Here is a 10,990-nt window from a genome sequence, read left to right as displayed (position 1 = left end):
GGGATCTGATTGGCTGCTGCAGGTCGTGTGGTTATCCAGAGGCGAGCAGAGGGAAGCAGTTTCCCCCTGATGAGGTTTATCAGCAGCACATCCACTGAGGTGGACTTTCTAGGGTCAGTTAGGATTGTAGTTTTGTGGAAGTCCAGAGGAAGTCGACACTCATCCAGACCATCAAAGATGAACACAACCTGGAAGTCTTCAAAGCTGCAGATTCCTGCTTCTTTGGTTTCAGTAAAGAAGTGATGAACAAGTCCCACCAAGCTGAACTTTTCCTCTTTCAGCACATTCAGCTCTCTGAAAGTGAATGGAAATATGAACTGGATGTCCTGGTTGGCTTTGTCTTCAGCCCAGTCCAGGCTGTATTTCTGTGTTAAGACTGTTTTCCCAATGCCAGCCACTCCCTTTGTCAGCACTGTTCTGATTGGTTCGTCTCTTCCAGGTGAGGCTTTAAAGATGTCTTCTTGTCTGATTGTTGTTTCTGGTCTGTCTGGTTTCCTAGATGCTGTTTCAATCTGTCTGACCTTATGTTCATCATTGACCTCTGCAGTCCCTCCCTCTGTGATGTAGAGCTCTGTGTAGATCTGATTCAGGAGGGTTGGGTTTCCTGCTTTAGCGATCCCCTCAAACACACACTGGAACTTCTTCTTCAGCTTAGACTTAAGTTTACGATGACAAACAGCAGCTGGAAGTTCAGAATAATAATAAAAATACAACTTCAACAATCACATTTTACAAAATGCTGATGACAATTTCTGACCCACTGAGAAATGACTGAACACACTGGTGTCACAAGTCTCTCATTTATCCAGCAGCTTAAATCTTTAGATAAATCCTCTTACGTCTCTGCAGACGGTCAGCCAGCTCCTCCTGCTTCATTCTCCCCAGGAAGTCCACTGTGATCTTCACAAATGCCTCTCTGCTGTTTCTCCTCTGCTCATCATCCTCCCTCTGAAACTCCAAGCACTGGGGCTTATTTGGATTCAGAGCCTTCTGGATCTTCTTCAGCTCGTTCTTCACAAAAGTGATGATGTTGTCCTCCAGCAGCTGGAACAGAATACTTTATGAATGACCCACCACTCTGAACTTTAGTCCACACAACATCCACTTCTTTACCATCAAGGGGCATATCACCCACGAACTCTTTACCAATTATAGGTTTGACTTTATCTGATTAACTGAGACTTTGTCCACAACTCCATGATCCCAAAACGTTGATTCTGTTCATATGAATGCAGCGATTTCAGTGGGAGAAACATTTCACTGGTGTTCAGAGCTGAACTACCAACAGGTTGATGATCAAAGCCAGAAACTTGGAGATGTTTCAGGTGACTGAGTTGATCGTACAGACAACTGGTCTTAAAGGTTCACTCTGTTTACGCATACAGATCAGTATTTAAGGTTTGACTCTCATCATCCACTGGGGCACAAACTGGGCGTCATCAGGACGCAACAACACAGAACAAACACCATCCCCACAGACACAGCAGCCAGCGAAGCAGAAGAACTTCACATCAAGAAGGTCCTGAGTAAATGTGAACGCTGGTTTGAGGGCGGAGTCAAGGAGGCCATTTATGTGAAAAGGAAAGACCATCTCTGAATGGAGGAGGGGCCTAAGGGTACAACTGTCACCATCTTACAATGCTGTGATTGCAGCCATTCCCCAGCTCTCTGTGAACTGGACTCATGACCATTGATCAACAACCATTGATCAATGGTCCTGACAATATGCGTACCAATGATCAATGAACTGACCTCCCAGCCCATTGTTCCTTCAGTGGGCTGGTTTCAGTCATACTAATGTCCTGTTTATGAGATTGAAACCTGCAGTCAGCTGAGACTGAAGAAGTCTCCTGATGATGATGAAACGTTTCTCCCACTGAAAACATCCAGATGAACAGAATCAAGCTTTTTGGGATTTACGTACCTGGATGATTGAGCATCAAGACACAACTCTGTGACTTTTCTCAGATGAATAAATCCTCTCCTCCAGCTTTGTTTACATCTTCCAGCCCTGTGGCGCTGCCCAGGGACAATAATCTATGTGAGAGGTGGAAAGTCATACAGGTGTCTGCTCCTGCCTTCAGTTATTTTATCTACTGTGTGTCAACTGGCTGAACCTCCTCCAACTGTCTACTGTCTCCCTAAACTCAACAATGACTTAGTGATCTCTCCATTCTCTGACCAAAGACATCCTGCTGCAGGAGGTTAACATAGCAGCCAATGATGATCCCACTCACTGTGAACAACACATTTGGACCTGATTTGCTGCTCTGGTTTACACGTGAACTTTGACTGCTGTCACCAACTTGAGAGGCTCTACATAAAAACTGGACTTGTCCATAAAAATCATAAACTACATTATAAGGACAGCATTGCTCAATCAACTCTAATTACTACTGCCATGTTATCTCTTCGAACTAAGGTACAGACACTCAAACTTGCTGCTTTCAGTGAGAAGTCAAATGTCTGAATATGAGCTGGAAGCTGCTGAGAGTCCTCCCTCCTTCCCGTGGGGTTTACTTCCTCTACTACTACTTTCACTATAAACACGCCCCTTTCATGCACCTGCAGAGGGCCACCAGCAGATGGAGCTGTCTTAAACAATCCACTTGGATAGTTAGCTGTAGATGATTTTCTCAGTATGATTGTAGGATTTTGAGTTATTCTTCAGATTTATTTAAACTCCTATATTGTGCACAAGTGTTGAGCGACCCATAATTTCTCTGTACTTTTCATAAGAGCAGCCAGACTTTCAGCTAGTTTTTCTTTTTTAAGAGCTCAAAGATATTGAAGAAACAGTTATTCAGCTTCATTCCCACTGATCTCGACTACAAACTGTTTCACTTTGGTTTTTGTTTAAAGCCTCGATGTTTAAAACGTTTCCCTGTGATCACATTTGCACCGTCTGATTTCAAAGTTTGTTTCTTTTGGTCATTTAGTCCACAGAGTCCTTGGTGTTCTGAAAGGGACCTATAAATAAATGCATTAATATTAATAATAAAGTAGTTGTTGTACATGTACAGACCATAAATATGGAGTCCAGCTGTGTTTGATGCTGCTGGGCAGACTGACCACTGGGAACCTCTGAGCTCTGCTGCTCCACTCTGTGGAGGAACCATGAAGGATTAGATCAACACAGGATAAAGATCCAGGAGTTTCTGCTCAAATAACTTCATCTGAATCAAGTCTGTCAAGTTTTAAACTCTCAGATTCTGAAGATATATTTTCTGTTTTCTATGAACTTTCTTTCATCAGTGATGGAAGTGATGATGTTGCAGAAGCTCAGAGGAAACTTTGAGACTTCATCAAACTGATAAATTCACTCACTGGAAGGTAAAACTGTGATGAACCATCAACTAATGCTCTCAGGAGGCCAAAGGTCCCTGAATGTAACTGTGCAGTAGATTCATCGAGTGTTTGAAACCTGACCACTTCCATATGTTTTCATTCTAACACAAGAAGTCCTTTTCTCATTGCTTTGATTTGAGTTTTCATTTGAGTTTTCTGAGTCTCGTATTTGGAGTCGAGTCTAATCAATGATCTGACAGAAGAACATTAAAAAGGATTTACCAGTGCTGTCAACATTAACATGTAGGGTTAGGGTTAGGGGTTCATCTGTTATCATGATTAACATGATAAAAACCTTTAACACGACACATCTGGATGCAGAACGACTCAAAATCCCTGAAATGTTTCTATCAACGCACTTCGGGCAGTTTGTCCAAGTAGAGTTACCTTTGCACACGTGCAGATGTGCAGCACATCTGTTAGTGACGGCAGCTGAACCAATCAGCTCAGTATGGAAGATGATGAACACACACTGACCTCTCGATGGAAAGTTTGAGTATTAAAAAAATAACAAGACGGACCAGCCGACCAACATGAAGGATTCTGCACATCGTGACAGAAGGAATTTTCTTTTCACCGAAGCACTTCCAGCTTAAAATATCACAACAATGCAAAGCACTGATGACACAACTGCCAAGTGGACAAACTGCAGACCTGTTAGTGTTGTTAATGACATAGTTTTGGTTCCTCGTGTCAAAGACTTGAAGAAGAGTGACAGAGAGTGTTAGACTGCTGCAGGATCAGTGCCACCTCCACAGACCTGTGAAGAAAATGATTGTTTGACAGATGGGCTCAGACTCAGGATCAGCTGAGGAGTTTGTGGCTGACAGAATCCTGCAGGTACAGAGCAGAGCCCATCATTAGCATGCAGGACTGTCCCTGGGGGGGGTCGGCTCATTCAGGAGGTTAATCAATGTTTACATGTTCAATAAACATGTTAAGTGTGTAAATTTGCCCTTTTCTCTCGAGTCTGTTTGCTCATGAAATGAACTTTGATTCGTTTACATTAAAAATGATGTTTAATGGTGATTCATCCAAATTAATCCACAGTAACCCTGTGATGAGTCTGATTAAACATTTTCATTAACAGCAGTAATATAGATTATATATTATTATATATTAGTGCACACTTAGCTTTTAGTATATGTGTTTGTTACAAAGTTGTATTTACAGCAGAGAAGCTGAGTTAAAGACTGAAAACTATTCAAAGTCTCTTTGAATTGAAGCGTTTAACATTCTTTGTGTTTATTCTGCATTTACTTCATTATATGGTGTAAACGTCTGTTACAGGCTTAAATATAAAGTTGGAAAAATGTAACTGCAGCTATTGATCAAGTAATTGTGATTAATGAGGATTAATGACAGAAGATTGTGTCATTAATTAGTCATGTTTTAATCTACTGACAGCACCAGTGTTCACTCTGGTGCCTCCAACTGTTTTACGCCCTTTCAACACCTTCGTGGTCAAAAGTGTACACGCACAAAATCTACAATAAAACCCTCATGCAGCAATAGGACAGACACACAATCCATTTATCTCTGTGTCTCAAACACACACACGTGTATTCAAAGCCTCGATTTGTTCATATTTCATCTGTTGTGTTTTTATCTTCAGCGTTTTCAGTGTTGCTGCATTTACACCAAAAATGTTTCCATTGATGAATCAGATTGATTTGAATGTGTTTCATCCATACAAATCCCTCCCTGGTGGTCACATGACTCTATAACATAACAGGAGTCATGTGACAAGAGTTTCATGCTGTAAAATGTCAAAATGGTTGAATGTGGTGGAGTAAAAATGTGAGATGTCAACTACTTTTCTTCAATATGAAATGTTTGCAGGGCCTGACAGGAAGTGGACGGACGCTCTGATCACTTCCTGTTTGCTGAAGTGGGTTTTCAGTTGTTTAGAAACCAAAGGCTTGTTTTAAAAGACAGTTTAAATGGGACTGAGGGAACGACGTGTTTGTAGTTTATATCCAACAACATCGAGCAGTTTAATCAAAGAGTTCATGTTGCTAACAGCTCACCTCTCTGCAGCAGACACAGGCTGGACTTTAAAATTAATGGGAAGACCGTTAGACCCGTCACTCTGTAAGGACACAGAGCTGGGTGGAGGTCCAGGCTGGTTCCTGTGAATAATGATGCAGCAGTGATGTGAGTGCTGAGCTGTGACATGGAGAAGAGTCATGGACAGTTAGAGATGGTCATCTCACCTCTGAGCTTTGGTCTGGCTCTCATGTTCCCCACACAGAGTGCTTTTAGAGGGAGGGACTCCCTCCTCTCTGTCCTCACACTGATCCATGCTGCTCAATTCACATCAGCTCACACACACTTTCTACCTGCAGAGGAAACACAAATCATTCATGTGCACATCAGCTGAAATCCTCCTTTCATCATGTGTGCTGTCCAAATATCAGCTGCTTCTTTCCTGCTTCATCTCAGTGTCAGCTGGATGCAGTCAGACAGCAGTGTGAGGCAGAGGAAGCTGCCATCAGCTGCTCTGCTATCAGTCCACTAGATGGAGCCTGAAGCACACACGATGCATTCACTGACACACACTGATTCACTGTGACTGGAAGCTTCAGTCAGTCCAACACCTGTGAACAACAGTTTAAACATTTCAGCTGATCCAGGATTCAAAGAGTATCAGCAGAGTTAAAGCTTCACACTAATTCTTCCTGCTGAGTTTGCAGAGAACTGCACACACACTGATTCACTGCTAATGAGAAGCTTCTTCCATCCAGTAATTCATCATCCATCAGCTCTGCTGCTGCTCTCAGTCCTGGACTCTGATCACAAACTAAAAGCAGCTTTTTAACTCGTGTCTGTAAGAACTCTTAGTGTTAGCTTAGCGTTAGCTTAGTGTTAGCTTAGCGTTAGCTTAGTGTTAGCTTAGCTTTAGCTTAGCGTTAGCATGCTGTGTGGCTAGCTTAGCGTCAGAGCTCTGCAGGTGTCTCGTGTGTAAATATTAATCACAGTGACAGTAAAGGAGGTGAAGGGCTGTGACGTCATCACGTACGCTGCGTCCTCTGTGGGCTCTGACTGAACTCAAAGTACAAACTACAAGTACACAAACACGAACGTAGCTCAGAGTGGCGGACACACTCGGCCTCGTTGGTCCAGCTGTGAGTCCGTTACCGTGAACTATGGAGCGGCAGATTTGTGCTGAACTAAGCTGCACACAGCTGATGTTAGCCAGGAAACATTACACACTGACTTTAATGGAGAGACCGGAAATACAAACACACACAGTTTGTTGTGTGAAGAAATCAAACATGAGCTGAACAAACAGTAAAGTTCCTAAAGACAAACTGTTAAAGGAGGAAACAAAGCAAACTTACAGTTTCTTCACACACCAACAACAAGCTCCACTCCACGAAGTTCAGGAAGTGAAAGTAAACTTTGAGCCTAATGCGGCGTTTGAGGACACTCGGGAACATCGTAACACTGTGCTGCGTTCAGTTAAACCTCGGAAATTCCCAAACCTCTGGCAGGCTGTGATTTATTTCTGCTGGTTTTCCTGTTTGAAGCACAAACATCCGTCATCACTTTGTTGTTCTTCTTCCTGCAGCGTTTAAATATTTCAGCACTGAACTGATGTTTCTTCAAAGCTCATTTCAACCTGTTGAAGTCATGAATGAAAGTGCAGACTGAGTGTGGATCACATGATGTCTAAGGTGTGTCATGTGACATGTTCAGTATTGTCACACATGTCTAGATTGTCCCTGATATCATAACTGCTCAAACACTGATGATTATATTTGAAGAATTATTCCTGATGGCAGCAAAGTTTGAATGGAGCTCTCTGTCTGTGCTGATTTGTCGCCCTCTGGAGGTCAAAGCACAAACTGCATGATGTCACTGTAACCACCACAGTGACAGGAAGTGTTTTTATGACTGAAACACTGAAATGATGCTAACGGCTGTCGTTAGGCTCACTGACAGCAGTGCTGATGTGTTCATGTCAAACACTGGCTCAGGTCAGACTCCTTCATCCTTCTCCAGCGTGAGGCCGCCCTCAGACCCACAGGAGCTCTGACCTTTGACCTCCTGACCCTAACCATTTTAGTCTTGTTGCATCTTTAAATGCAAATCCACCCAAACTGTAGCCGAGCAAAAGAAGCTGGAAGTTGTTCTATGAATGATGTTGTCAAAGGAGCTTGGAAAGAAAAGCGTCTGGACTTCTTTAAGTTGCTTGAAGACGTTTCACTTCTCATCCAAGAAGCTTTTTCAGTTCGAAGGTCAAATGGTGGAGCGTCCCAGATTTTAAGCCCTATGGGAGTGTCACCAAAGAGGGACATGGACACTTTAATGCCCACTCACATCCTGGGCCATTTGATCACAGGAAATCACATGATAGGGTGGGGCTAGATCTCACAATGGGTTCACCCAAAACCTTGGCTGATTGTGACCCACACCCGTTCTCACACCGTGGCTCGTGTGATTGGGTAGAGGATCAACAGGGGCTCCATGTCCCTGAATTTAAACTGAATTTAAACTGAATTTAAACACAACTGCTGACTTCATGTGTTCTGCTCTGACAGCTGCCATGTGTCACAGCGTGGATAATAAAGCCATCAAACTTCACTCAGCTCCAATAACACCATCAGTGTTTGATCTCCAGAGGATTCATCAGCTTTAACCACGATAGAAGCAGGAAGTTAAGATAGAGATGCACCAGGTTGTGACTGAAGGACAAAGCTGAAACATACAGATGTGAACACATTCAAGATTCAAAGATTCAAGATTCAAAGCGTTTATTGTCATATGTACAGAAGAAAGAGCATGCACAATGCCAAGTTAGATAAGGGTTAAAAGAACAAGATAAGAATGAATAAAAATATAAAAATGAGGATAAAAAATAATAAAAAAAGAAAAGAAAAGAAAAAGATAAATAACTGCAAAAAGTACAAATAAGTAACTGAAGACACGTGTGGTCTGCAGATGTCGATGTACATGGATGTACATGGAGTTTAATGTGCAAAATGAACTTAGTGTGCAAAGTGACCTGATGTGGAAACTGCAGTTTGAGGTCGGTCAGCTGTTCAGGAGTCTGATAGCAGTGGGGAAGATGGAGTTGTTGAGTCTGGATGTTCTAGATTTCACACTTCTGAACCTTCGTCTCGAGGGCAGAGGTGTGTCTCTCTCTGTCATCACTCTCTGCAGGCGTTTGCAGTTTGCAGTAGTGCTGCCGTACCGTGCAGTGATGCAGCTGGTCAGGCTGCTCTCCACAGTGCAGCTGTAGAACCTGCTGAGGATCTTGGCCAACATACCAAATTTCCTCAGCCTCCTCAGGAAATACAGCAGCTGCTGAGCCTTCTTGACCAGCTGTGTGGTAAATGGCCTGTATTTGTATAGCGCTTTTACTAGTCCCCTAGGGACCCCAAAGCACTTTACACACCCAGTCATCCACCCATTCATACACTGGTGAAGGCAGCTACAGTTGTAGCCACAGCTGCCCTGGGGCAGACTGACAGAAGCGAGGCTGCCATACCGCGCCATCGGCCCTTCTGGCCAACACCAGTTAGTTAACACCAGTGAAGTGTCTTGCCCAAGGACACAACGACCGAGACTGTCCGAGCCGGGGCTCGAACCGGCAACCTTCCGATTACAAGGCGAACTCCCAACTCTTGAGCCACGATCGCCCATGTGGTGTTCAGTGTCCAGGTTTTCAGTTTTTATTTGTCACATGCAAGTTAGCACAGGGTCAACATCGCAATGAAATGTATTTGACGAGCAGAAGACAGTCACTCAGCAGAATGGTACAGTAGAAGAAAAAAATAAAATAAATAGAAAAATAGTAAAGACCAAAACATTAATAAGATGTAGTAAAAGAAAAAGAGAGAGATTTCTAGTTAACTGACTAAATATATATATATGTATATATAAATATATGTACACACTAGTGATTAAATAAAGAAAGTCTTAAATAGGAATGTGCCGGGGGGGGGATATTGCACAGGAATGAGCAGCAGTACATCAGGTGAGGTCCTCACTGATGTGGACGCCCAGGTACTGCTGCTCACCCTCTCCACTTCACGCTCCCGGGTAAACAGCGGCTGGTGAGGCCTCTTCTTCTTCCTCGTGTCCACTATCATCTCCTTTGTCTTATCAGTGTTGAGGGTGAGGTTGTTGTCCTCACACCGTGACACCAGACCAGCCTCCTCTCTCCTATAAGCCACGTCGTCCTCTCCAGTGATGCGACCGATCACTGCAGTGTCATCCGTGAACTTCAAAATGATGTTGTCTTTGTTGGAGGCGACACAGTCATGGGTGACCAGGGTGTAGAGGATGGGGCTGAGGACACAACCCTGTAGGACCCAGTGTTTGTCTGCCAGTCAAACAGTCCTGTAGCCAGGCACAGAGGGTGGAGGGTGCAGGATGAAAGCCGAGCTGTAATCAACCAAAAGTACCCTGATGTATGAGTCTTTGTTCTCCAGGTGGGAGAGGTAGTAGTGAAGGGCAGTTTTGCCACAAAACAGCACAACCAAGGACTCAGAAGCACAACATAAAACACAACAAGTTAAAATGCTGGGTCACAGAGACCCGTGACAGACTCACCTTTAACTGCCCAAGACTGCGTCTGAATCTTTGGACCAACTTCAGGGATGAACTCAGTGATGTCAGTAAGACAGGAAAGGTTTTCAAATCAAGCTCACTGGGTGTGTTGCAGAGTATATAGTTAGTGTAGTTGTTGTTTTGTGTGTCAGTTCTGCTACTAAGTGTCACAGTTGCTACAAAAAAGCCACCAAGTAATAATAATTTACCTTCAAATCGTTCCTCCAACTCATTTAGTCGCCATTCAAGCAGTTTGTTTCTTACAAAATCATCCAAGAAATGAACCTGAAAGATAAACTGTATATTTAACCAGACTAGATCTTTGTAACACATTTCTGTGTCGTGTTCCTGTTCCACACAGGTGCAGACTGTGGAAATCTCTGTGGCCATGTAGTGCTGAGGTTGCTACCCAGTGTGGTTATGGGGTTTAAATTTATTTTTATTATTTTATTGAAATTTTTTTTATTTCAGTCAACAACAACAACAACAACAACAACAACAGATTATAATTTTACATAAAAGTACTCAAACAGGAACCGAAAAAGGAATAGGCTGAAGCCTTATGGCTTATACTTATCCTATCCCTTACCCCCATAGAAATAATCAAATCCTTAACCAAGAAAATAAATAGCATTGATAAATAAGTTGTATAACAGTTTGAAAAGAAATCAATGATAAATCAAGAAATTAAATCAACACAAAAATTTTTAACAAACCAAATTTCTATAACCTTGTATGATACTAATTTTTAAAATCTTCCTGAAGAATGACAAAGAAAAACACATCTTCAGTTCATCATTAAGTCCATTCCATAATTTCACTCCCAAAACTGACACACATCTATACTTAACATTGGCTCTCACTTTAGGCATTTCAAACTTATAAGACCCCCTCAAATCATATTTTCCATCTCTTAGTTGAAACATACTTAAAATACAAATTGGAACATTCTTTTTCATCACACGATATATCATTTCTAAAGTTTTAGAATATATAATGTCCATGAATTTTAACATAGATGATCCTACAAAAAACTGGTTGGTGGACTCCCTATATCCAACTTTATTTAATATTCTAATAG

Source organism: Simochromis diagramma, unplaced genomic scaffold (assembly GCF_900408965.1).
Source record: "Simochromis diagramma unplaced genomic scaffold, fSimDia1.1 OVJJ01000291.1, whole genome shotgun sequence".
NCBI lineage: Eukaryota > Metazoa > Chordata > Actinopteri > Cichliformes > Cichlidae > Simochromis > Simochromis diagramma.
This window is presented reverse-complemented; position numbering follows the sequence as displayed.